Genomic DNA, 27,085 nt, shown 5'->3' with positions numbered 1-27,085 from the left:
GTTGGAGGAACAACACCTTATATGCCATCTGGGTAGCATCCAATCTGATGGCATGAACTTTGATTTCTCTAACTTCCGTTAATGCCCCTCCTCCCCTTCTTAACCCATCCCTACTTATCTCTCTCTCTCTCTCTCTCTGTCTCCCTCTCTCCCCCTTTCTCTCCCTCTCACAATAACTCCTTGCCTGCTCTCTATCTTCCTTTGGTGCTCCCCTCCCCCTTTCTTTCTTCCAAGGCCTTCCATCTCATGATCCTCTCCCTTCTCCAGCCTTGTATCCCTTCTGCCAGTCAACTTCCCAGCTCTTGGCTTCATCCCTCCCCCTCCTGTCTTCTCCTGTTATTTCACGTCTCCCACTCCCCCTCCCACTCTCAAATCTTTTACTATCTCTTTTTTTCCATTAGACCTGATGAAGGGTCTCAACCTGAAACTTTGACTTTACTTCTTCCTATAGATGCTGCCTGGCCTTCTGCGTTCCACCAGCATTTTGTGTGTGTTGCATAGAGTGCAGTCTCATTTTCTTGACCAAGATTTGTTTTTTGAACTTCAGACAGATAGCACTGCAGGTATCCAACCTGTCCACCAAAGGTACAGAGATGCTGAGTTTTCTCTTGCATGTGCTGGTGTGTATGTGATAGTAATGTGAGGTCCTCCACAAAGTCAAGGTCTTCGAAAGTAGAGAACAGGGTCCACTTAAAGTCTCTTGGCTTTTCTTTCATTGTTTGCTTCATAGTCTAGGCAATCACCAGGTTAAACAATATCACCAACATCACAAAACCTTGCCTGATTCCTGTTTTCACTTCAAAGCTCAAATTGCAGTCCCCAACTGTGCAGCTGAAGTTAGCATTGAAACTCTGGATAAGCTGGACAATTTTGGAAGAGATTCCATATGATCTGAGAATTCGCCAGAGGCTCTCCCTGTGGATGCTATCAAAAGTCTTTTCAGAATCCACGAAATTCAGATAAAGTTTTCTCTGCCACTCTATTTAGTGTTCTATGATGTCATACAGCATGACGATCTGGTCGACATAGTCTCTGTTCTTCCTGAGCCAGCTTGCACTTTCCTGAAGCACTCATCAGCAGCATCAGTAATCCATCGGACAATGACTCTGATGGGAATCTTGCTGGGCACTGACAAAAGTGTGATGTCACACCAGTTGTTGCAATCACTTAGTGCTCCTTCCTTGGAGATCCTAACAAAAACTCCTTTAATCTTTCGTTGTTTGCCTCATAACCCAGTCAATCACCAGGTTGACATTCATTCCAACATGTCAGCCATGGCCTCCTCAAATGCCACAATGAGGCCACACTCAAGCTGAAGGAGTAACACCTTACATTCTGTCTGGGTAACCTCCAACCTCACGGCATGAACATCGATTTCTTGAACTTCAGGTAATTGCCCCGCCCTTCATCACTCTCTGTTCCTGTCTCCCTCTCTCACCTCACCTCCTTACCTGCCCACCACCTCCCTCTGGTGGTCACCCCCTTCCCTTTCTTTTATGGCCTTCTACTCTGCCCTATCAGATTCCTCCTCCTCCAGCCCTTTATCTCCTTTACCAATCAATTTCCCAGCTCTTTATTTCACCCCTCCCCCTCTCCCAGTTGCACCTATCTTCTCCCCCCACCCTCTTACTTCGACTTCTCATTTTCCTTCCAGTCCTAATGAAGGGTCTCAGCCCAAAACTTTGAGACTTACTCCTTTCCATAGATGCTGCCTGGTCTGCAGAGTTCCTCCAGCATTTTATGTTTATGGCTTTCCAGCATCTGCAGATTTCTTCTGTCTGGAATAACTCCTTATGTCCAGTTCTTGGGTACTTGCCCCTATTCCCAGATTATAGTGAATAGTGGTTGCAGGATGGCTGCTGCCACTTTTGGCTTGGCTTTGAACGGTCCGGTGTTCAACTTGTTATGTCCTGGGGTTTTGCTGTTCTTTAATGATTTAATAGCAGCAACAGTCTCTTCTTTCTTGGGTGGATCTGTGTTGATGGCAAGGTCCTCTGCAGCCTCTCTTATGTCAGGTTCTTCATCTGGTGGTGGTCTATTCAGTAATTCTCTGAAATACTCTGTTCATCACGCCTCTTGTTCTTTCACAGTTGTCAAAAGCAAACCGTTCCTATCTCTCATGGGACTATTGGATCGCGTCTGGAATTTGCCACATACCAATTTTGAAATCTTTTCCAGATCACCTCAATTGGCTATACTGCTTCAACATCCTCTGCAAAGTCTTCCATGTAGCCTCTCTTATCCTTTCTTTCAAGTCTTTTCACTTTTTTGTTAGCTTCAGCGTGTGCTAATTCAAGTTTCATGTTAATTCATGCTGATTTTGCATCTAACACTTTGTTTTTAATTTTCTATCTTTCTTATAAGACCATCCATGTTTCCTGCTGTATCCGTTCTTTGTTCTTTCCAGCTCTGTATCCTAGACAAGCCTCACTGTTCTCCTTGAAGGCTGAGAAACATTGTGTCAATGTTGTCTACTGACATATCTTCATCAAGGTCTTGCAAGACCTTGAATCTGTTCTTCAGCTGAATGGTGAAGGCAGATCTCAACTGGCATCTTTGAGATTCTCAACATCAAAATATGTTTGTACATGTGTTTTGGTCCCAGTACTTCTCAGCTTGAGTTTCATGAGTGTTACAAGGTGGTGATCACTTCCTGTATCTGCTCCTCTCTTCAATTTTACATCCCACAAGGATCGTCTCAACGTACCATTGACCATTAAATGGCCAATCATTGGGTCAGCACCATGTCAGTTTGTGAATTCCATGGTGTGGAAGGAAAGTCCCTCCTATGACCAGATTGTTCATGGCACAGGATTCCACCAGTCTCTCACCATTGTTATTCATCGTTCAATTTCCATGCCCATGACCCCAGTGAAGTGTGAGATGTTATTTCCTACTTTGGCATTTAGATCTCCCATGATGATGATTATAGTATGGTGTGGTATTAACTCTACCCCTCTTGTTCATAGAAGGTGTCCTTTCCTTTAATGTCACTGTCGTTACTTGGAGCGTAACACAGTCATGTTCACATGTTTCCCTTTCAGCTTGACTCTCATCAGCCTACTGTTGATTGGTTTCCAGTCCAGCAAGTACTTTCCGATGCCTTTCTCCAAAATGACAGCCACACTATTATGATGCTGATTATCTTCCCTTCCTGAGCATAAAACTGCTTCATCAGTTGCTGCCTTTTGTCCACCAGACCTTGTCCATCTGCCTTCACTGATGCCCAGTATATGTAGGTTGTAACGGTGCATTTCTGCAGATATTAGTGTTAGCTTGTCAGTGTTGTACATGGTTTGTATGCTCCAAATACTAATTTTGGTTTTGATCTTAGCTTTCTTCATCTTGCCAGCAGCTTCCTCTCGGTTTTCACCATTGTCAGCCATGCAAATCCCAGGTGGAGGCTCAGAACTACGATCGCTCACAGATATTGCAGGATTCTTCATTGTTGTTTCCATAATATTTATTTTACCAGTCAGGGTTACTAGCCCTGAGCTGAACCCCCGAACCTGGAGGACCTGTGGACCACTCTTTAACTGCCCTCTACCCTTTTACCTATTTGGCATGAGTAACACTGCCAAGAGTCAAAGAGCAAGATCCTGACTCCAGTCAAGATGACACTCCAGGCCATTAATGCATAGAAGCCTCCAAATCCTGTGACATAGCTGTGGACCTCTTGGAGGAAAGTTGTACATTAACCTCGGGAAAATATACCACTTTTAGAGCAGTGCTGCCAGGATAATCAAGGACACAACCCACCCAGCCAGCACACTTTTCATCCCTCTTCCCTCCGGGAGAAGGCTCAGGAGCTTGGAGACTCGTACGGCCAGATTTGGGAACAGCTTCTTTCCAACTGTGATAAGACTGCTGAACGGATCCTGACCCAGATCTGGGCTGTACCCTCCAAATATCCGGACCTGCCTCTCGGTTTTTTTTTGCACTACCTTACTTTCCCTTTTCTATTTTCTATTCATGATTTATAATTTAAATTTTTACTATTTACTATCGATTTGTACTCCAGGGAGTGAGAAGCACAGAATCAAATATTGCTGTGATGATTGTATGCTCTAGTATCAATTGTTTGGTGACAATGAAGTAAAGTATATTCCGGAGTATAAACCGACCCCTCATTTTCAAGGTTAAAAAAGTGACTTTTTCATGTTACGTTTGTATAAGCCGACCCATTTTGTAGAGGTTTTTGATTTAACCAGAAAAGATCACAAGATCTCACAGGCTGGTACTCAGCTTTGCCAGATCCGGAACCTGGAAATTTTGTGAACCAGTACCTGCTAAGAAAATAGGCCTGCACATTGTAGAGCGTTATAGGTGAATTCTTAATAAATAAATCAGGGAGGGAAATTTTGGATTAGGTCTCCAATGGTAAAGAATCCTCTGAAATGTAACCCCCGTGAAATCATGTATCACCCATTGTAATCTGGTTAAAACATGACACGGGGTGGCGGGATCAGTACGTGTGCTCAGTATTGAGTTTGCGACCACCATGTACAAAAGATTAAAATGAATGCGATATGATGCTGGCTTCAAGCTGAAAGTTGTTGATTTTGCTAAAAAAGTGAATAATTCTGCAGCCGCTAAGAAGTTTAGTGTAAACAAGAAACAAATGAGAGAGTGGAGAAAGGCAGAGGACACGCTGAGGGAAATGCCAAAGATGAAATGTGCAAACCGCGGGAAAATATGCCAGTGGCCAGAACTGGAAGAAAAAGTTTTATAGTGGATGAATCACCATCGATCGTCTGGATACATTGTTACCAGAGAAATGATTCGAGTTCAAGCGTTGAAATGGGATGAAAAACATCGTGAGGTCAGCGAAAATTCTAAGCTACGCAAAGTTGGTGCACCCAATTTATGAATAGACGTGATCTTGTGTTGAGACAGAAAACAAAGATTGCTCAGAAAATTCCCATGGGGTGTTGTTGTTTACATTCAAAAACGCTGCTGGATGGACGAAGCGGGTTGCTTGAAGTGGGTTAAAGAGTGTGGCGTCGACGTCCCGAAGGTTTTGGGAAGAAAAAGTTGCTACTTGTCTGGGACATGTTCAAAGCGCACTTGTCAGGTGAGACAAAAGCAGCATTGAAAGCTGAAAATACAGACATTGCAGTCATCCCCGGTGGTTTCATGTCCATGCTCCAGCCACTAAATGTGAGTTTAAACAAACCATTCAAAGAATTCATGCGTCGACAGTGGAACGAATTTGACTCAAAAACAGCCAATAAATACAATCTATCTTCCATGTATTTGTTTTTCCAAAGTTGGCACCCTCTGTATCAGCCGACCCCCTAATATTAGGACCAAAATTTAGGGTCAAATTCTCGGCTTATACACCGGAATTTACGGTAATAATCAGCCACAGGATTTGCATCTTAAACCTAAATTCTTTCAATATTTTGGTGGAATTGCCCTGATAGTTTTATGCCTTCAGGAATGCAGATTCATAATTTAATAATCCTGTCACTATGGTTTTGAAAAATACATAGAAACTAACTTTAAACTACTTTTTTAATAATAGAAGAATAGGAAATGAAGGAGATCTCTTAATCCTAAAATAAATTCATTGATTGTTTATAGTAGTGGATGTTTTAATAATTAAACTGTTCAAAACTTCTGGGAAAATTTAAGCACAGGGTAATTTCTAACAAAATACATAATTCCTTATTTTCAGCATCATTTTCTAATTAATCACCACTCAGTCAATTGTGATAACCTGCCAATGTTTGTACTTTGTTCCCTTGAGTAAGACCCATGCTCTGTTACTAATTAATGCACAGTAAATGTATTGCCAGAAGAACATAGAACCTCTTGGATGCTAGGACAGTGTGCACATGAGAATGGGTACTTGAGTTTCTACTGTAGCTCTCAACCTGGTCAAGCGAAAGAGAGACTTTCTCCTTCCGCAGCTGGCCAGGTAGGTCTTCAAATTAAATGGTGACCCCTGAGGACACATTGCTGTCACAGGGACTGTCCACAATAGCTTCTTTTGGCTGCCATTTGAATGCCATTTCAACACCCCCCACCCCACACTTTCCATTCCCATACTGACCTGTCCATTCTCACCCTTCTCTATTGTGAGGCCAAATTTCTAGATGAACAGAACATCATATTCCACCTGGGTAGTTTACAACACAATGGGCTGAATAGTGATTTTTCCACTTTCAGATAAACTCTTTGCTTCTTTCTCTCTCCTTCTGATTGACCCTGTTTATCCCACCCCCATCCCAGTTCCCCCTCACTCACTTTACATTCCCTTCCCCAACTGGTTCCATCTGCCCAAACCCCTCTCTTATGTGGTTCCATTTATTATCTTCCTTACTTAACAGACTCACAGTTGCAGCATATTGAGTCTCTATTTATCATGTTTCAAACATACACAGAATCTGTACTGTAATAACAACAACTTCTCATTCAATGTCAACAAGACCAAGGAACTGATTGTAGACTTCAGGAGAGGGAAACCAAAGGTCCATGAGCGGTAACCATCAGAGGATCTGTGGTGGAGAGGCTCAGTAACTTTAAATTCCTGGCTGTCACTATCTCAAAGAACCTGCCCTGGACCCATCATATAAATATTCTTGTAAACAAGGCACAACAGCACCTCTAATTCTTCAGGAATCTGCAGAGATTTGTCATGCTACCAAAAACCTTGGCAAACTTTGAAAGAGGTGTGGTGGAAAGTGTGCTGACTGCCTGCTTTATGGCCTGGTATGGGAACGTCAATGCGTTTGAGTGAAAAATCCTACAAAAGGTAGTGGATATGGCCCAGTACATCATGGGTAAAGCCCTCACAACTCTTGAGCACATCTGTATGAAACGCTGCCATAGCATCCATCATCAAAGATCCTCACCAACCAGGCTATGCTCTCTTCTCACTGCTGCCATCAGGTAGAAGGTGCAAGTGTCTCACGACTCGCACCGCCAGTTTTAAGAACAGTTACTACCCCTCAACCATCAGGCTCTGGCAAAAGAAGATAGCAACACTCATCTGGTGTTCCCACACTGATGGTCTCACTTTAAGGACTCTTTATCTTGTTGTTTCATTCTCATCATTTATTGCTATTTAGTTATATTTGCATTTGCAGTGTTTGTGTTCTTTGATTCTGTTTACAGATACTGTTCTATAGATTTGCTAAGTATGCCCGCAGGAAAAAGAATTCAGCCATGTGTATTTTCTTAGCTGCTGATAGAATGCTAGGCACTGCACTTACTCCTGAGTTTTGAGATTTCAGTCATTATGGGTGCTTTGAAGTCCTTAAAGGCTTTTACTGAGGTATCCCAGGACCATACCTAAATTCTGATGAAGGACCAGCTGAATTGAGAGGCAGTTTGGTTGTCTACCAGGCACACAGTGCATTAGCTACATAATCCTGAATTTATGCTTGTGCTAAAGGACACATGTAGCCAAATGAACAAGATCAGGAGCAATTGCCTAGCACTTCAGTAACTTATGCAGACTAACCTGCAAGCAATTGTGACATCAGAATGAGTGGGTTGACTCATGATTCAGGGAAAAAAAACCTACAAGTTTTATGTAATAACTCAGATAAGAATAAGCCCTAACCTATTTTTTCCAGAGTTTTCAACTGTATGCTAACTTTTGAAGTTTTTTAAGCCAGCTTCAATATTCTCATGTAGAAGCTGGTTTGATTTGCTTATCTATGAATAATGGAACTGAACACCCACAAACTTGTGGGTGGATGAAAGTGACATGTAGGTATTTCCCCAGGGAAGAAGACTTATCTCAAGTTCTTTCATATTTGCATTAAAGACTCGGAGGAGTCCAATTAAAAGAGACATCATTACATAATTTAAAATAACCGAATCACTCCTAATTGTATTGTATGATAAATTTCATTTTACTTCTTAATTTTATACTATGGTTTTCAGGAAATGTAATAATTACATTCTGCCAGCTTTGTCATTTTTTTATGTAAAGATTCAACAATCACAGCATATACTGTATTGTGGTTTGTCCTAAATTCTTGAGCTGCATACCTCTAAATATAGGTATCAACAAGGTTCAGAACATAAATTGTTTTCGCCCTCTTCTAGTCTAACAATCTGAAAAATGGTCAGTTTTCTATGATCCTGAACGTCCAAGTGAGATTCAATATATAGTGCTTTGAAAAAGTATTCAGCCAGCCACACAACTATTTTCACATATTACCCTTTTCATCTTCTAAATTTAAAATGTTGTGGCGAGCATTCGGTCCATGATGACAGATAAGAAGAGTTTGTTTATCTCAACTGCCGGTTTTATTACAACAAGTGCTAGAAGAGACAGAGCACCGGCACGGAGAGAAACCACTCAGTCACATACAGAGAGGGGAGGTGATTATTACACACCATGGTTACAGTCAGGGTGAATCGCAAACAGGCAAGGGAACAACCATATAGCCTGCTAAAAGGTAATAATAAATGAACCTGAATATCTCACCATATTTCCACACGTGCATTTTAAAATAAGACCAATAAGCAGTGCTGGCTGCTATTAATGCAAGGACGAGTTGTCGACCACACCCCCAAAGCACCACAATATATTGAAGTGGGATTTTTGAGATAATATACAAAACATTGTACACCACGTTTGCAGTGCAATCAAAGCAAAAAGTACAAAATACTGGTCTTAAGGTGTTATACTTAAATGCACGCAGCATAAGGAATAAAGTGGATGATCTTGTCGTACAGCTACAGATTGGCAGGTATGATATTGTGGCCATCACTGAGACCTGGCTAAAGGATGCATGTCTCTGGGAGCTGAATGTCCAAGGATACATGGTGTATCGGAAGGATAGGAGGGTAGGCAGAGGGGGTGGCGTGGCTTTATTGGTAAGAAATGATATCAAATTGTTAGAAAGAGGTGACATAGGAACGGAAGGTGCAGAATCTTTATGAGTTGAGCTAAGAAATAGCAGGGGTAAAAGGATGCTGATAGCAGTTATATACAAGCTTTGAAACAGCTGCAGGGATGTGGACTACAAATTACAACAGGAAATAGAAAAGGCTTGTCAGAAGGGCAATGTTATGATAATTGTGGGGGATTTTAACATGCGAGTGGATTGGGAAAATTAGGTCGGCACTGGATCTCAAAAGAGAGAATTTGTAGAATGTCTGCAAGATGGCTTTTTAGAACAGCTTATTGTTGACCCCACTAGGGGATCGGCTGTACTGGATTGGGTATTGTGTAATGAACCAGAGGTGATTAGAGAGATTGAGGTGAAGGAACCCTCAGGAGGCAGTGATCATAACGTGACTGAGTTCACTGTGAAATTTGAAAGAGAAACTGAAATCTGATGTGTCGGTATTTCAGTGGAGTAAAGGAATTTACAGAGGCATGAGAGAGGAACTGGCCAAAGTTTGACTGGAAAGGGACACTAGTGGGAAGGACGGCACAGCAGCAGTGGCTGGAGTTTATGCAAGAAGTGAGGAAGGTGCAAGACAGATATATTCCAAAAAAGAAGAAATTTTCGAACGGAAAAAGGATGCAACCGTGGCTGACAACAGAAGTCAAAGCCAAAGTTAAAGCAAAGGAGAGGGCATACAAGGAAGCAAAAATTAGTGGGAAGACAGACTGGGAAGTTTTTAAAAGCTTACAAAAGGAAACTAAGAAGGTCATTAAGAGGGAAAAGATGAACTATGAAAGGAAGCTAGCAAATAATATCAAAGAGGATACTAAAAGCTTTTTCAAGTATATGAAGAGTAAAAGGCAGGTGAAAGTAGATATAGGACCAATAGAAAATGATGATGGAGAAATTGTAATGGGAGAAAAGGAGATGGCGGAGGAACTGAACGAGTATTTTGCATCAGTCTTCACTGAGGAAGACAGCAGCAGCATACCGGACACTCTAGGGTGTCAGGAAAGAGAAGTGTGCGTAGTCACAATTACGACAGAGAAAGTACTCAGGAAGCTGAATAGTCTAAAGGTAGATAAATCTCCCAGACCAGATGGAATGCACCCTCGTGTTCTGGAGGAAGTAGCTGTGGAGATTGCAGAGGCATTAGCAATGATCTTTCAAAAGTCAATAGATTCTGGCATGTCACTCCGCTATTTAAGAAGAGGGCAAGAAAGCAAAAAGGAAATTTTTGACCTGTTAGCTTGACATCAGTGGTTGGGAAGTTGTTGGAGTCGATTGTCAAGGATGAGGTTACAGAGTACCTGGAGGCATATGACAAGATAAGCAGAACTCAGCATGGTTTCCTTAAAGGAAAATCCTGCCTGACAAACCTATTACAATTTTTTGAGGAAATTACCAGTAGGCTAGACAAGGGAGATAGTGGATGTTGTATATTTGGATATTTAGAAGGCCTTTGACAAGGTGCCACACATGAGGCTGCTTAACAAGATAAGAGCCCATGGAATTACGGGAAGGTTACATACATGGATAGGGCATTGGCTGATTGGCAGGAAACAGAGAGTGGGAATAAAGAGATCCTATTCTGGTTGGCTGCCAGTTACCAGTGGTGTTCCACAGGAGTCTGTGTTGGGGCCGCTTCTTTTTACGTTGTACATCAACGATTTGGATTATGGAATTGATGGCTTTGTGGCTATATTTGCTGATAATACAAAGATAGGTGGAGGGGTTGGTAGTGCTAAGGAAGCAGAGAGTCTGCAGATAGACTTGGATAGATTGGAAGAATGGGCAAAGAAGTGGCAAATGAAATACAATGTTGGAAAGTGTATGGTTATGCACTTTGACAGAAGAAATAAATGGGCAGACTATCATTTAAATTAGGAGAGAATCCAAAGTTCTGAGATGCAACGGGACTTGGGAGTCCTCGTACAGGATACCCTTAAGGTTAACCTCCAGGTTGAGTCGGTGGTGAAGAAGGCGAATGCAATGTTGGCATTCATTTCTAGAGGAATAGAGTATAGGAGCAGGGATGTGATGTTGAGGCTCTATAAGGCGCTGGTGAGACCTCACTTGGAGTACTGTGGGCAGTTATGGGCTCCTTATTTAAGAAAGGATGTGCTGACATTGGAGAGGGTACAGAGAAGATTCTCTAGAATGATTCCGGGAATGAGAGGGTTAACATATGAGGAATGTTTGTCTGCTCTTGGACTGTATTCCTTGGAGTTTAGAAGAATGAGGGGGGACCTCATAGAAACATTTCAAATGTTGAAAGGCATGGACAGAGTGGATGTGGCAAAGTTGTTTCCCATCATGGGGGAGTCTGGTATGAGAGGGCATGATTCAAGGATTGAAGGGTGCCCATTCAGAACAGAGATGCGAAGAAATTTTTTTAGCCAGAGGGTGATGAATCTATGGAATTTGTTGCCACGGGCGGCAGTGGAGCCCAAATCATTGGGTGTATTTAAGGCAGAGATTGATGTGTATCTGAGTAGCCAGGGCATCGAAGGTTCTGGTGAGAAGGCGGGGGAGTGGGACTAAATGGGAGAATGGATCAGCTCATGATAAAATGGCGGAGCAGACTCGATGGGCCGAATGGTTGACTTCTGCTCCTTTGTCTTATGTCAATTGAAAAGAAAAATTCAAAAACCTGTCAGTGATTTACTGAAAATTAAAAACCAAAATTGTATGGCTGGAACAGTATTCATCCCCATAGGAATTACTGTGCTTACTTTCCTCAGGTGCAGTACTATATATTACCTTACCAACTCACTCAAATTGTTGATGCAGTAAATTGGAGGATCATCTGAATGAATACCCCCTCTCTCTGTAATGTTCAATAGTAAGGTACATTTTCAACAGACCAAACCAAAATGAAGACAAAAGAGCATTCAAGGCAAGTCAGGAAAATGATAACAGAGAAGCATAAATCTGGGGAAGGGTACAAGACTGTCTCAAAGGCACTGAACGTAGTTCGGAGTTCAGTGCAATCCATCACGGAAAAGTGGAAAAACCATGAAACTGCCTAGGTCAGACCATCCTTCTAAACTTAGTCACCAGAGAAGAATTGCGCTTGGAAAAAAGGCTATTGTGATGCCAACGTTGAAAATGCCAACAGTCACTCTGAGTGAGCTGCAGAAATCAATGGCTGTAAGAACAAATGAGGTTCATAGCTCCACAACATCTAAGGCCTTGCCCAAAAAGGGTATTTATGGAAGAGTGGCAAGGAAGAAGACCTAGCTAAAAAAGCATATCATTGCTTTTGTGGCTCAAAAGGGTTGGGTAAGGAAGAGGATGGCAGCAGTGATAGGGGACTCTATAGTTAGGGGGTCAGACAGGTGATTCTGTGGACGCAGGAAAGAGACGCGATGGTATTTTGCCTCCCAAGAGCCAGGATCCGGGATGTTTCTGATCACGTCCATGACATCCTGAAGTGGGAAGGTGAACAGCCAGAGGTCGTGATAAATATTGGTACCAATGACATAGGTAGGAAAAGGGAGGAGGTCCTGAAAACAGACTACAGGGAGTTAGGAAGGAAGTTGAGAAGCAGGACCTCAAAGGTAGTAATCTCGGGATTATTGCCTGTGTCACATGACAATGAGTGTAGGAATAGAGTGAGGTGGAGGATAAATGCGTGGCTGAGGGATTGGAGCAGGAAGCAGGGATTCAAATTTCTGGATCACTGGGGCCTCTTTTGGGGCTGGAGTGAGCTGCACAAAAAGGAAAGGTTGCAATTGAATCTGAGGGGGACCAATATTCTGGCAGGCAGGTTTGCTAAGGCTATTGAGGAGAGTTTAAACTAGAATCACTGGGGGGGTGGGAACCAAACTGAAGAGACGGAGGAAGAGACAGTTGGCTCACAAATAGAGAAAGCTTGTAGACTGTGTGAAAGGGAGATAGGCGGATGATAGACAAGGGATTCGCTCAGACTGATGGTCTAATTAAATGCAACGAGTATTATGAACAAAGCGGATGAGCTTAGAGCGTGGATCACTACTTGGAGCTATGATGTTGTGGCCATTACAGAGACTTGGATGGCTCAAGGGCAGGAATGGCTACTTAGAGTTCCAGGCTTTAGATGTTTCAGAAAGGACAGGGAGGGAGGCAAAAGAGGTGGGGTAGCGGCCCTGTAGATCAGCGATAGTGTCATGGCTGCGGAAAGGAGGACGTCATGGAGGGATTGTCTACTGAGTCTCTGTGCATGGAAGTTAGGAACAGCAAGGTTTCGATAACTCTACTGGGTGTTTTTTATAGACCACCCAATAGTAACAGGGACATCGAGGAGCAGATAGGAAGGCAGATTCTGGAAAGGTGCAATAATAACAGGGTTGTCGTGGTGGGGGATTTTAACTTCCCCAACATTGATTGGCATATCCATAGAGCAAGGGGTTAAGATGGGCTGGAGTTTGTTAGGTGTGTTCAGGAAGGTTTCCTGACACAATGTGTAGTTAAGCCTACAGCAGGAGAGGCTGTACTTGATCTGCTATTGGGAATGAACCTGGTCAGGTGTCAGGTCTCTCAGTGGGAGAGCATTTTGGAGATAGCGATCACAATTCTATCTCCTTTACCATGGCATTGGAGAGGGATAGGAACAAACAAGTTAGGAAAGCATTTAATTGGAGTAAGGGGAAATATGAAGCTATCAGGCAGGAACTTGGAAGCATAAATTGGAACAGATGTTCTCAGGGAAATGTACGGCAGAAAAGTGGCAAATGTTCAGGGAATATTTGCATTGTGTCCTGCATAGGTACATTCCAATGAGACAGGGAAAGGAAGGCAGGATACAGGAACCATGCTGTACAAAGGCTGTTGAAAATCTAGTCAAGAAGCAAAGAAAAGCTTTACGAATGGTTCAATAAACTAGGTAATGACAGAAATCTTGAAAGTTATCAGGCTAGCAGGAAGGAGCTTAAGAATGAAATTCGGAGAGCCAGAAAGGGCCATGAGCATGCTTTGGCAAGCAGGATTAAGGAAAACCCCAAGGCAATCTACAGGTATGTGAAGAGCAAGAGGATAAGACATGAAAGAATAGGACTAATCAAGTGTGACAGTGGAAAAGTGTGTATGGAACCGGAGGAGATAGCAGAGGTACTTAATGGATACTTTGAATCAGTATTCACTACAGAAAAGGACCTTGGCAATTGTAGGGATGACTTACAGCAGACTGAAAAGCTTGAGCATATAGACATTAAGAAAGAGGATATGCTGGAGCTTTTGGAAAGTATCAAGTTGGATAAGTTACCGAGACCCAACGAGATATAACCCAGGCTGCTGTAAAGGCAAGGAGGCAGATTGGCAAGGGAGCAGATTGGCAAGGGAGCAGATTGCTGAGCATCTGGCAATGATCTTTGCATCATCAATGGGGACAGGAGTGGTTCTGGAGGATTCAAGGGTTGTACATGTTGTTCCCTTATTCAGGAGAAGGAGTTGAGATAGCCCAGGAAATAATAGACCAGTGAGTCTTACTTCAGTGGCTCGTAAGTTGATGGAGAACATCCTGAGAGGCAGGATTTATGAACATTTATGATTAGGAATAGTTAACATGGCTTTGTCAAAGGCAGGTTGTGCCTTACTAGCCTAACTGCATATTTTGAGGATATGACTAAACACATTGATGAAGGTAGAGCAGTAGATGTAGTGTATGTGGATTTCAGCAAGGCATTTGATAAGGTATCCCATGCAAGGCTTATTGAGAAAATAAGGAGGCATGGGATCCAGCTGGACCTTGCTTTGCGGATCCAGAATTAGGCTGCCCACAGAAGGCAAAGTGTGGTTGTAGATAGGGCACATTCTGCATGGAGGTTGTTGACCAGTGGTGTGCTTCAGGGATCTGTTCTGGGACCCCTTTTCTTTTTGATGTTTATAAATAACCTGGCTGATGAAGTGGAGGGATGGGTTAGTAAATTTGCTGATGACACAAAGGTTGGAGGTGTTGTGGATAGTGTGGAGGGCTGTCAGAGGTTACAACGGGACACTGATAGGATGCAAAACTGGGCTGAGACGTGGCAGATGGGTTTCAACCCAGATAAGTGTGAGGTGGTTCATTTTGGTAGGTCAAATAAGATAGCAGAATATAGTATTAATAGTCAGACTCTTAGCAAAATGGAGGATCAGAGGAATCTTGGGGTCTGTGTCCATAAGACACTCAAAGCTGCTGCTCAGGTTGACTGTGTGGTTAAGAAGGCATATGGTGCATTGGCCTTCATCAACCGTGGGATTGAGTTCAAGAGCCGAGAGGTAATGTTACAGCTACAGAGGACCCTGGTCAGATTGCACTTGGAGTACAGTGCTCATTTCTGGTCACCTCACTACAGGAAGGATGTGGAAACTATAGAAAGGGTGCAGAGGAGATTTACAAGGATGTTGCCTGGATTGGGTAGCATGGCTTATGAGAATAGGTTGAGTGAACTTGGCCTTTTCTCCTTGGAGCGACGGAGGATGAGAGGTGACCTGATAGAGGTGTATAAGATGATGAGAGGCATTGATCATATGGATAGTAAGTGGTTTTTTCCCAGGGCTGAAATGGCTAACACGAGAGGACACAGTTTTAAGGCACTTAGAAGTAGGTACAGTGGGGACGTTAGGGGTATGTTTTTTATGATGAGAGTGGTGAGTGCTTGGAATGGACTGCCGGCGATTTTGGTGGAGGCGGATACAATAGGGTCTTTTAAGAGGGTCCTGGATAGGTACCCGGAGCTTAGAAAAATAGAGGGCTATGGGTAACCCTGGGTAATTTCTAAAGTAAGTACATGTTCGGCACAGTATTGTGGGCCGAAGGGCCTATATTGTGCTGTAGGTTTCTTATGTTCCTATGTTGCCTGTAAAGACTTTGCAAAGCGTCACTTCGAAGATACTGTAAATATCTGGAAGAAGATATTAGACCATAAGACCATATTGTGATCGAATGAGACTAAAGAGGAAATTTTGTCCTGAACTCCAAGCAGTATGTGTGGCCTACATCATATACTGCTCATCAGCCGGATAAAACCATCACTAGTGTTAAAGTATGATGGAGGTAGCTTCATGCTATGGAGATACTCTTCAGCTGCAGGGACTGCAAATCCAGTCCCGATTGAGGGAAGATGAATGCTACTAGACAGTGATCTTGGATAAAAATCTGTCAGCCTCTGCCAGAAAGTTTAAACTGGGGAGGAATTTTATCTTCCAGCAGGACAACTACCCAAAGCATCTTGCCAGAGTGACCATGGAGTAGATTCAAATTAAGAAAATTGATGTCCATGAGTGGCCAAGTCAGAGTCCTGATCTTAACCTGATCTAATATCTCCATCAAGAGCTCAGGATTGCTGTCCACTGCCATTCCCCAACTCATCTGGCACAGCTTGAGCAATTTTGCAAGGAGAAATGGCCAAATTGTTCTCCATCACATTGTTCAAAGCTAATAATGACTTATCCAAAAAGCTGCGAGAGGTGGTTCAACTAAGTGCTGAGCAAAGAGGGATGAATATTTTTGAATTGCTGTCATTTCAGTTTTTCATGCTTTACAATTTGAGCCTTGGCTCTCACTTAGACATTGGAACTCTGGGTCCTGTGTTCCAGGCGGGGGGACTTGGTTCCCAAACTACATTTATTGTGCTAGGTTCTGATTCCCACACTCCCACTTACACTTCAAGGCTATCTATCTTCCAGGCCAACATCTCTTCTCACTGCTGATATCATCAAGTAGGTACAGGAGCCTTAGGTCACACACCTCCAGATGCAGGAACAGATATTACCTTCAACTATCATGCTCCTGAACCAACGTGGATAACTTCATTCACTTCAACACTGAAGAGGTTCCACAAACTATGTACTGACTTTTAATGACTCTACAACTTATGTTCTCAGTATTTATTTATCTACCTGTCTATTTATCTATCAATCTGTTTATTTATTTAGTTATTTGTCTATTTCTTTATCTCAATGGGTGCTGGTGTGAAGATACATCTCTACCAAAGGAGGTGTAAGGCACTCCTTCCCTCTGATAGCCTGCCGGTCACTCTTAGGGAAGGTGTGGCACCTGCTTAGCTCCCCGATCAGGGTCACGTGAAACCATGGGAGCAGGTGGTGGATGGTCGTATGAGCAGCTGATGCACATCACCAGTCCTGGTTATGCGATCACTGACGCCAGGCAGGCAATCTCCGAAGAGTTTTGATGATTGGTGGGGTCACCCGTCTTGTGAAGACACTGCCCAGATGAAGGCAATGGCAAACCACTTCTGCAGAAAAATTTGGCAAGAACAATCATGGCCATGAGACCATGATGGCCCAGGTCATATGTCACGGCATATTGTGGTCGTGATGATTTATCTCAGCCTCTTTATTTGGACTTTTTGTTTGTGTATTTTATATTTATTTGCACAGTTTGTCTTCTTGAGCACATTGTCAGTGCTTTTTCCTATGCTGTATATTCCAGATTGAATAGAGATGGGAGTGGATATTGGACCATAGGAAAATGAGGCTAGAGAAATAATGATGGGGGACAAAGAGATGGCAGTTGAACTAAATTATTATTCTGCATTAGTCTTCACCGTGGAAGACACTAGCAGTGTGCCAGATATTGAAGGGTGTGAAGGAAGAGAAGTGAGTGCAGTTACTACTACAAGGGAGGAGGTTCGCAAAATGCTGCAAGACTTAAGGGTACATAAGGCAGCCACAGCAGAGGAACTGCACACTATGGTTCTGAAAGAGGCAGCGGTAGAGATTGTGGAGGCATTAGTAATGATCATTCAAAAATCATTGGACTCTGACATGGTGCCGGAGGACTGGAAAATTGCAAATGTCGCTCCACGCTTTAAGAAAGGAGGAAGGCAGCAGAAAAGATATTATAAATCAGTTAGCTTGACCTGAGTGGTTGGGAAGATGTTGGAGTCAATTGTTAAGGATAAGGTTGTGGACTACTTGCTGACAGAGGATAAGAGAAGACAAAGTTAGCATGGTTTCCTTAAGGGAAAATTTTGCCTGATGAATCTGTTGGAATTCTTTGAGAAGATTACAAGTAGAAGGAGATCCGTGGATATTGTATATTTGTACTTCCAGAAGGCCTCTGAGAAGATGAAACACATGAGGCTGCTTACCAAGTTGAATCCGTTGTATCACAGGAAAGTTACTGGCATGGTTAGCACATTAGCTGATTGGTAGGAGGCTGTGAGTGGGAATAAAAGGATCCAGTGACCTGTGGTGTTCTCCAGATGTCGGTGTTGGAACGGCTTATTTTTACGCTGTGTATAAATGATTTAGATGATGGAATAGGTGGCTTTGTTGCAAGTTTACAGATGATACAAAGATTGGTGGAGGGGCAGGTAGTGTTGAGGAAACAGGGAGGCTGCAGAAGGAGTTAGTAGTCAAGTTAGGAGAATGGGCAAGAAAATGGCAAATGAAGTACAATGTTGGAAAATGTGTGGTCATGCACTTTGGTAGTAGACATAAATGTGCAGACTATTTTCTAAATGGGGAGAAAATGCAAAAATCTGAGTTGCAAAGGGACTTGGATTCTTTGTGAGGACACTCTAAGGGTTAACTTGCAGGTAGAGTCAGTGGTGAGGAAGGCAAATGCAATGTTCGCATTTATATCAAGGGGTCTAGAATACAAGAGCAGGAATGTGATGCTGAGGCTTTATCAGGCACTGGTGAGCCTCACCTGGAGTATTGTGAAAAGTTTTGGGCTCCTTATCTAAGTGCTGGCATTGGAGAGGGTTCAGAGGAGGTTCATAATGATGATTCCATGAATGAAAGGGTTATCATGTGAGGAAAGTTTGATAGCTTTGGGTGTGTACTCGCTGGAATTTAGAATGATGGCAGGGATCTCATTGAAACCTTTTGAATGTTGAAAGGTCTAGACAAAGCAAAAGTGGAAATTATGTTTCCCATGGTGGGGGAGTCTAGGACAAGAGGGCACAGCCTCAGGATAGAGGGTCGTCCATCTGAAATAGAAATATGGAAAAATTTGTTTAGCCAGAGAGCAGTGAATTTGTGGAATTTGATACCACAGGCAGCTGTGGAGGACAGGTCGCTGGGTGTATTTAAGGCAAAGAGTGATAGGTTTGTGATTGGACATGGCATCAAAGGTTACAGGGAGAAGGCCGGGGAGTTTTGTCCTGTCATCTGCCTGCCATTCCTGACAGTCTGACTACACGCTATCTTTGCTCATTTACCATCCGTCCTATCCTGCATCCCCTCATTCCGGTTCCCATCCCCTGCCAAATTAGTTTAAACCTCCCCAGCAGCTCTAACAAACCTGCCCGCGAGAATATTGGGTTCAGGTGCAACCTTTTGAGCAGGTCATACCTCCCCCAGTAGAGATCCCAATGATCCAAGAACCTGAAACTCTACCCCTGCACCAATTTCTCAGCCACACATTAATGTGCTGAATCATCCAGTTTCAGCCCTTATTGGAGTGTGGCACAGGCAGCAATCCAGAAATTACTACCCGGGAGTTCCTGCTTCTCCGCCGCTTTCTACCTAGTTCCCTAAATTCTCTTTTCAGGACCTCTTTGCTTTTCCTTCCTATATTATTAGCACCAATATGTACCAACATATCTGGCTGTTCGCCCTCCCTCTCCAAAACAATGTGGGGGTGATCCCTAGCCCTGGCACCTGGGAGGCAACATACCGTTCAGTTGCTCCATTCACGTCCACAGAATCTCCTGCCTGTTCCTCTGACTATTGAGTCCCCTACCACTACCACTCCCCTCTTCTCCCTCTCTACCTTCTGCACAGCAGACCAAGGCTCAGTGCCAGTAATCTGGTCTCCATGGCATTCCCCTGGGAGGTCATCCGCCACAACAGTATCCAAATCAGTACACTTATTATTGAGGGGGATGGCCACAGGAGAAACATGAGACATTCATTATAAACATTGAGAATTTCTACAGGTGCTGGAAATCCACACACAAAATGCTAGAGGAATTCAGCAGGTCAGACAGCATCTATAGAAATGAGCAAGCCGTCGACGTTTCGGGCCAACACGTGAAGAAAGGTCTCAGTTCCAAACGTCGACTGTCTACTCAGTACCCATCATAGCTTTTAGTGTTAACAAATGAAGGTGCATTTGGATTAGCCATACACTCATGGCCAATTTAATTATGCTTCTCATGCTATAAAGCTTATTGTCCGGCTTTATATCAGCTATCTGTTGAAGATCTTCTGTAGAGATGCATGGAATAAAGGAATTGCTTGCATCAAATATTCAGTTTAAACCATAACAAAAGCAAGACTCAGCTTTCTTCAATAGAAGTCAGCTCTACTGTAACAAAATCTTAACTAAGACTGCCCATGAATTAAATGAAATTCAGGTTCTGATGACTGATATATCAACTGCACCAATGCTTCGAGCTCTTTGCTTCTAGTCTATTGTTGCCTTGCCACACAATAGACAGACAATCTCTCAATCCGGTTGAATGCAGTCACTGAACAAATTTGAAAACAAAAATCATATTTCGGGATCCATGATGGAATTCTGCAGGATCTTAGAGAACTGTATACTTTCAGGTTTCCTGCTTTCCTCTTTCATGCTGTGGTTATTAGCATGACCGTTTCTTCAGGGTGTAGATGAACAAACCTTTGGTTACTAAGGTAACAAAGGTGCTGAATGAATTACTTTCAATCAAGTTTAGAAAGGGAATTACATTTGTGCAAAATTCTACAAGCTTGAACAGAAATCCTTTTAGGCTAATTGATAATATAAACGAAGTGTATACATTGAGAAGATTACATGATAAAATTTCTGATAGCAATATAAGAAAATAAGATATGCCATGGAGAGCATTCTAACTGGTTGTATCACCCCCTGGAATAAAGGGCCTGTTGCACAGGACTGGAAAAAGTTGCAGAGGGCTGCAAACTCATCCAGCTCCATCACAGGTACCAGCCTCCCCAGCACTGAGGACATCTTCAAAAGGCAATGCCTCAAAAATGTAGCATCTATCATTAAGAGCTCCTTCACCCATAGACTTGCCCTCTTCTATCAAGAAGCAAGTACACCCACTCAGAATTTTAGGAAAACTTCTTCCCCTCTGCCATCAGAACATACAGTATGTCAGTGATGATAATCCTGATTCAGATTCTGAAACTGTTCAACTCAAGTAGATCACTTCTCTTCCTATTGTGTCGAATCAACACTGTAAGTAACTAATGTGAAACAACCAGCAATGAGCTCCAACATTTATGTGCACATTATAAACTGGGTTAAAGTGTAATAGGCCATTTTTCTCTTAAAAGTTTGCTAAGTTGAAATATTTGTTAATATACTGCCACTTTAAGTTTATGCCAGTGTAAGTTCTGTTATTTCCTGAAAAACAATAACTTTTGCATGGGGACTATTTACATAGCATTCTCCATAACTTGTGTTCCCTCAATGGAATATTCCAACTTTCCTGTTTGGATGAGCCCAAAGCATACCGACCCTAGATATGTATGGATTAGTAGATCTGGCTGTCTCACCATACCCATGCATCACTGAGTCACGAGGCTGTTAGCCAGGGATAGCTAACAAACCTAAATTGCTATGAGCCATGGTGAGTGGGTTACACAGCATTTAATATAATTATTATGGCTGCTAACAAATAAAAATCAGATGGACAGTGGTGAGAAAGTATTAAGAAAATAATTGTATTTACATGGATATCAAAATTTCAGTGGCGAACAAGACATGCTTCAGAGGCTATATTAGAATCAAACTAGGACTTCTACAGTGTAAAAAAACTGCAGAGCACTGAGCCACATTTTGTGGTAATGTCCAACATTAATGACTTGACATTTGGAGACAAGCTAAATGTAAATAAAGTTACTTAAATTTTAATTTATCTATAAAAAAATTCCTATAAAGTATGGTTCCTAAATATTTTTCCACAGAGTTTAGGTACAAGTGTGAATCATATTCCAATCACATCTCATGGTATCAGCAAGGGCTAATATGTCCTGATAAATTTTTGATAAAAATTTATGGGCCGAGAAGAAAATTGCACAATGCATCAATTTCATTGGATTCAGCAATGACAGGGGGAAACCTATTAGTGAATTTTATTTCAGCATAGAATAAGGGAAATAAAAAGGTAAAGCAAAAGAAATAAAAGAAAAGACAAATACAAACAAGTAAACTAATTAAAATAATAAATCTTGAGGCACTTTGTAAAAGAATGGAGATGGATAAGTATGCTTAATTACAGATGAAGCAAAGTGTAAGTGTGTTTATCCTTTTAAGACAGGTTAAGGAAGCAGAAAGAGAATACTGAAAGAATTCAGCAATTCAAATGGCATCTGTCCAACCAAAAGTCTGGAGTTTAGCCATCTTGTGCTTAGCTCCTGGTAGGGTCACCCATGGCAGTATGGTCAAGGTCAAATTTCTGGACAAAGAGTGATCAAACCAAACCAAGATTTCAACACTAGCAGAAGATAATGGTAAGGAGTCCCCCGGTTGCTTTGTATTCCATGCCACTGGACCCTGATCTTGATCTTCTGTCCCATAATTTGTGGGATTCGTATCAGGAGCCATATACACCAACATCAGGGGTTTCCACTAAACATGGTATATATCAAAGTTACACTGGAAGATCCCTACAAATTCTCTGGAAATATATTCATAAACCAAATAGTTGAATACTTTTCATTACAGCATGTTTACAGTGTCACGAGTGCAAACAGCCAAAGTAAACTATTAACAATGCCTTGTAGTTCATGGAAAAATCTTGGCAGCAGATCTGTTAGAGTTCTCATTAATAGGCCAAGTAGAATTGTTTGCTTGAGGCACTAAAGACATATGTTATAAAGTCAGCTCTGCAGATAAGAGCAGACATTTATTCTTGTCTCACAGCAATGATAGTGTCAAATATACCTATCACAGCAGTTAAACCGGAAGTATCGATTAAACTCTACCTCATTGGCCACTTAATCATAATTAATAAATGTCAACGCTAGCACTTAAGAAATTTCAACAGTGGAATACAAAGGGCACAAGGTATGGGTAAAGACAGTTGGTGAGAGTACTTGAATAGTTTATGCATCTCAAAAATGGAACACTCAAGAAGGATAATGTGTTCCTTTCAACTGTATTTGATATACATATTATTCCTGAAACACTTTTACACATATAAACTCAGACATCTTTCACAAAGAAACAGTAATACATATGAAGGACATAATTTACAAATAATTCCTATGAGTTTTGGCAATTCTTACAACTACACTTTTCAGTTACTTAAAAACTGGGATGTTGAATATGAATGCATCAGGCATTTTCAATGTGATTGAATTAGGACCTTCTGTCTATCTCAGCCATTTGCACATTGATTGGACTATTGAAATTTTCACCCATTTTCTAGCTTGTCAAAGCAACTCAAATAATATTTTTTTTATTACTGCCCATTATGCTACTGGCGTCTAGGGAAGCAGTGAAGGTCCTCCATCTCTCGCGGTGTTCAGGGCTTCTTTCATCATGTCAGAAGCTTCCTCTCGGTTTTCACTACTGTCAGTCTTGCAAGTTCCAGGTAGAGACTCGGGAAAACTCTTGCACTCAGATATGGAAGGATTCTTCATTGCTTCCATGACAACTTAGTTTTACAAGTCAGGGTTTTTAGCCCTGAGCTGAACCCCCAAATCTAGAAGACTGGTAGACCACTCTTCTTGATCGAGCCTCTACACTTTGACCTGTTTGGCATGGATGACCCTACCAAGGAGCCAAGGCATAGAGCACTGACTCCAGCCAGGTCATTAAGGCCCTCAAGCCTCCAAACCCAATGAACGACAAGGTTGTGGTCCTCTTGGAGGTCAAAGAAATTTGAAGTGTGGCAAATTAACTTTGATTTTTGTGTACTAAAATGAAAAGGTCTAATGTTTGAAAAAGAATGTTTAATTTCAGGAATGGCAGGTTGGTGCAATGGGGAAATGTTAACCCTTGAGTATGAATGGATGAAGAGATAAAATTAATGAATTCTCAAGGGAGACTGCACAACCCAGCCCAGTAAGATGCCCTACTGAAGCTGTTTGGTAAATAGAAACAGCTACATCCTTGGCAAAACCCTTGTATACTCTCCAGGTTACTTCTTTCAGGTTTGTTATGTTCCACTTTGTGATTCAAGATGTCAGGTTGTTAAACATTTTCCATTATTTCTTTTTCTATTCAGAATTAAAATCAGAATTGGGTTTATTTTCACTGACATATGTCGTGAATTTTGTTGTTTTGTGAAGGCAATACATACAATACACTATAAATTATAGCAAGACATGCTGTATATAACAAAACATTAAATATATAGTGTGAAAAGAGAGCAAAAATAATGAGCAACACACAAAAATGCCGGAGGAGCTCAGCATCTATGGAAATGAATAAACAGTTGAGTGTTCAAGAGTTAATTGTCCATTCTCCATTCTGACATCTGATGACAGAGGGGAAGAATCTGTTCCTAAAATGTTGAGTCTGTGTTTTCAGGTTCCTGTATCTCTGCTCTAATGAGAAGGGGCCATGTTATAGGTGGTGAGGATCTTTAACAATGAATGCCATCTTTTAGAGGCATCACCTTTTGAAGATGTCCTCGATTTTCATTATTGGTTTTAATATCAATGTGATGCTGGTTGGATTTTGGATCTCATAATCTGCATTACTTATTGCATTGCTACCTAAGTGAAAGCAAAGGTTACACAAAGCAAACAGATCTTGTGATGGATGATCCCAAAAGTATTTTAATGGCACTTTAAAAATGCCAACAAGATCAACAGGTCTCCCTCCCCACTTTTTCTAATATTTACCAGGATCATTGCATACAAGGGGTTCAAGGCAATGCTGAGGATCCCCACCACACATCCCGCAACTTCTTTGACCCATGTTCGGGAGCATCAGGACTCAGAATGCCAGACTCAGTAATGGCTTCTTTCCCCCAGCAGTGAGACTAAGGTCTGCCACCACTGAGGTCTCATCACTAGGACAGTGAGCTGTTTAATGTTTACCTGCTGCACACGTCAGATGACAATAAAAATTGAACTTAAACTTAACTCGCCCATTTCAGGCAGGATTCAAGTACATCTTCTATTGAGAAGTTGTCCCGTGTACAAAATAAGATGACCTCTATAACTCACAAACAATTGCATACTAATAAATTTTGAGGAGAAGTTACATAAATACCATTCAGTATATTATAATAACCTATACATCAACATGTTCAACGTTTGCTTGTAATTGTCAGTGAAGAATAAAGCCACGCAAATAGAATAATGAACACATTCTTAGGTGTCAAATACACTTTGAATCATAAAGTGGATTTTTTATGATGAATGTAATAGAGAATTTATTTTTGAATCGGCTGAATTTAGCTACCATAGTATTTTATTGATAAACTAGCTTTGAATTTATAGCTGTTTACTGTGAGTCAGAGGACACTGTATTCATGGTCACTTTATTAGGTACCTCCTGTACCTAATAAAGAGGCCACTGAGTGTATGTTTATGATCTTCAACTATAGTAGACCATCCACTTCAAGGTTCAACGTGTGGCGCAGTCAGAGATGCCCTTCTCACTCCACTGTTGTAACAAGTGGTTAATTGAGTTACCGTCACCTTACTGCCATTTTGAACTAGTCTGACCATTATCCTCCGACCAATCTCATTGACACAGCATTCTTACCCACAGAACTGCCACTCACCTGGATTTTATCTCTGTTTGTTGTACCATTCTCTGTCAACTCTAAAGCAGGGGCCGATGGATCCCTCAGTTAATGGTAGAGGTCCATGGCATAAAAAAAGGTTGGGAACCCTTGCTCTAGAGACTGTTAGTAAAAATGCTAGGAGATCAACAGTTTCTGAGGTACTCAAACCATCCCAATTGGCACCAAGAGCAATGTAGCTTAGATCACATTTCTTCCTCATTCTGATGTTTCAGCTGAACAATAACTGAAGGAGTTTGAGGGAGTTAGATATGGCCCTTGTGGATAAAGGGATCAGGGGGTATGGAGGGAAGGCTGGTACAGGGTTCTGAGTTGGATGATCAGCCATGATCGTACTGAATGGCGGTGCAGGCTCGAAGGGCCGAATGGCCTACTCCTGCACCTATTTTCTATGTTTCTATATTTCTATGAACCTCTTGACCATATCTGCTGCCAGTTTATTGGCTGATTATATATTTGCAGCAGTAAACAAGTGAACAGGTGTGTCTAACAAAGCGGCTTCAGACAGAAATTCGGGCTCAGAATGGCATGGCTGAAGAACCTAGCATCAGTTTCATTGTCATTAAAGATTTGCCAATTATGGACTACACTTTGATCCAGATGCGAGTATAATTATTTTATGTCAGCACCGTCTGACACAGCATGAGCTAATTTCTACACTTTACCTCATAAAATAGCTTTCTAACTCCTTTACCTAATATTCAAGCATCAAATTATAAGTTGAAGTTTGACAATTGCTCATAGTGTTATCAGGCAGCAGTCCCCAGCCTCCGGGCCACGGACCGATACCGGGCGACGCAATCCGCAATCGCCTCTGATCTGGGCCGACATTTACGTGCCGGGCAGCACCTAGTTAATTACCTTGTTTATTTTTGGCATTTTTCTTAAAGATGTGCTGGGCTTGTTCCGGCTACCAGTGCACCGCTGCATTCTTCGTGGCCCGATATCAGTCCGCAGCCTGGAGGTTGGGGACCACTGTTATAGGGTGTGGAAATGACCCTTCAGCTCAGCTGGTACATGCCAACCAAGATTCCTAGCTAGGCTAGTCCCACTTGTCAATGTTTTGCTCATATGCCCATAAAGCTCTAAAACTTCCCTGTCGATGTAACCCATCAAGTACCATTTAAGTGTTGTTAAAGTACCTGATGTAGTATCTAGGCCGTCTTCAAGGAGCGATGCCTCGAAAAAGCAATATCCATCATTAAGGACCCCCATCACTCTGGACATGCCCTCTTGTCATTGCTACCATCAGAGAGGAAGTACAGGAACGTGAGTACGCATACTTGATTCAGAAACAGCTTCTTCCCCTCTGCCATCCGATTTCTGAATGCACATTGAAACCATAAGCACTACCTCACTAATTTTTTATTTCTATTTTTGCAGTACTTATTTACTTTATCTATATAGTATAAATATACTTACTGTAATTTGTTTTTTTTTTCTATTACTAGGTACTGCTTTGTATTTCTGCCGCAAAGACAAGAAATTCCACAACATTTTCTGGTCATGTTAAACCGGATTCTGGTTCTAATTCCCTACCATTTCCTCTATCAGCTCATTCTATAGATTGAGCAC

Source organism: Mobula hypostoma, chromosome 1 (assembly GCF_963921235.1).
Source record: "Mobula hypostoma chromosome 1, sMobHyp1.1, whole genome shotgun sequence".
In the NCBI taxonomy this organism is placed as follows: Eukaryota; Metazoa; Chordata; class Chondrichthyes; order Myliobatiformes; family Myliobatidae; genus Mobula; species Mobula hypostoma.
Note: the sequence above shows the minus strand (reverse complement) of the source record.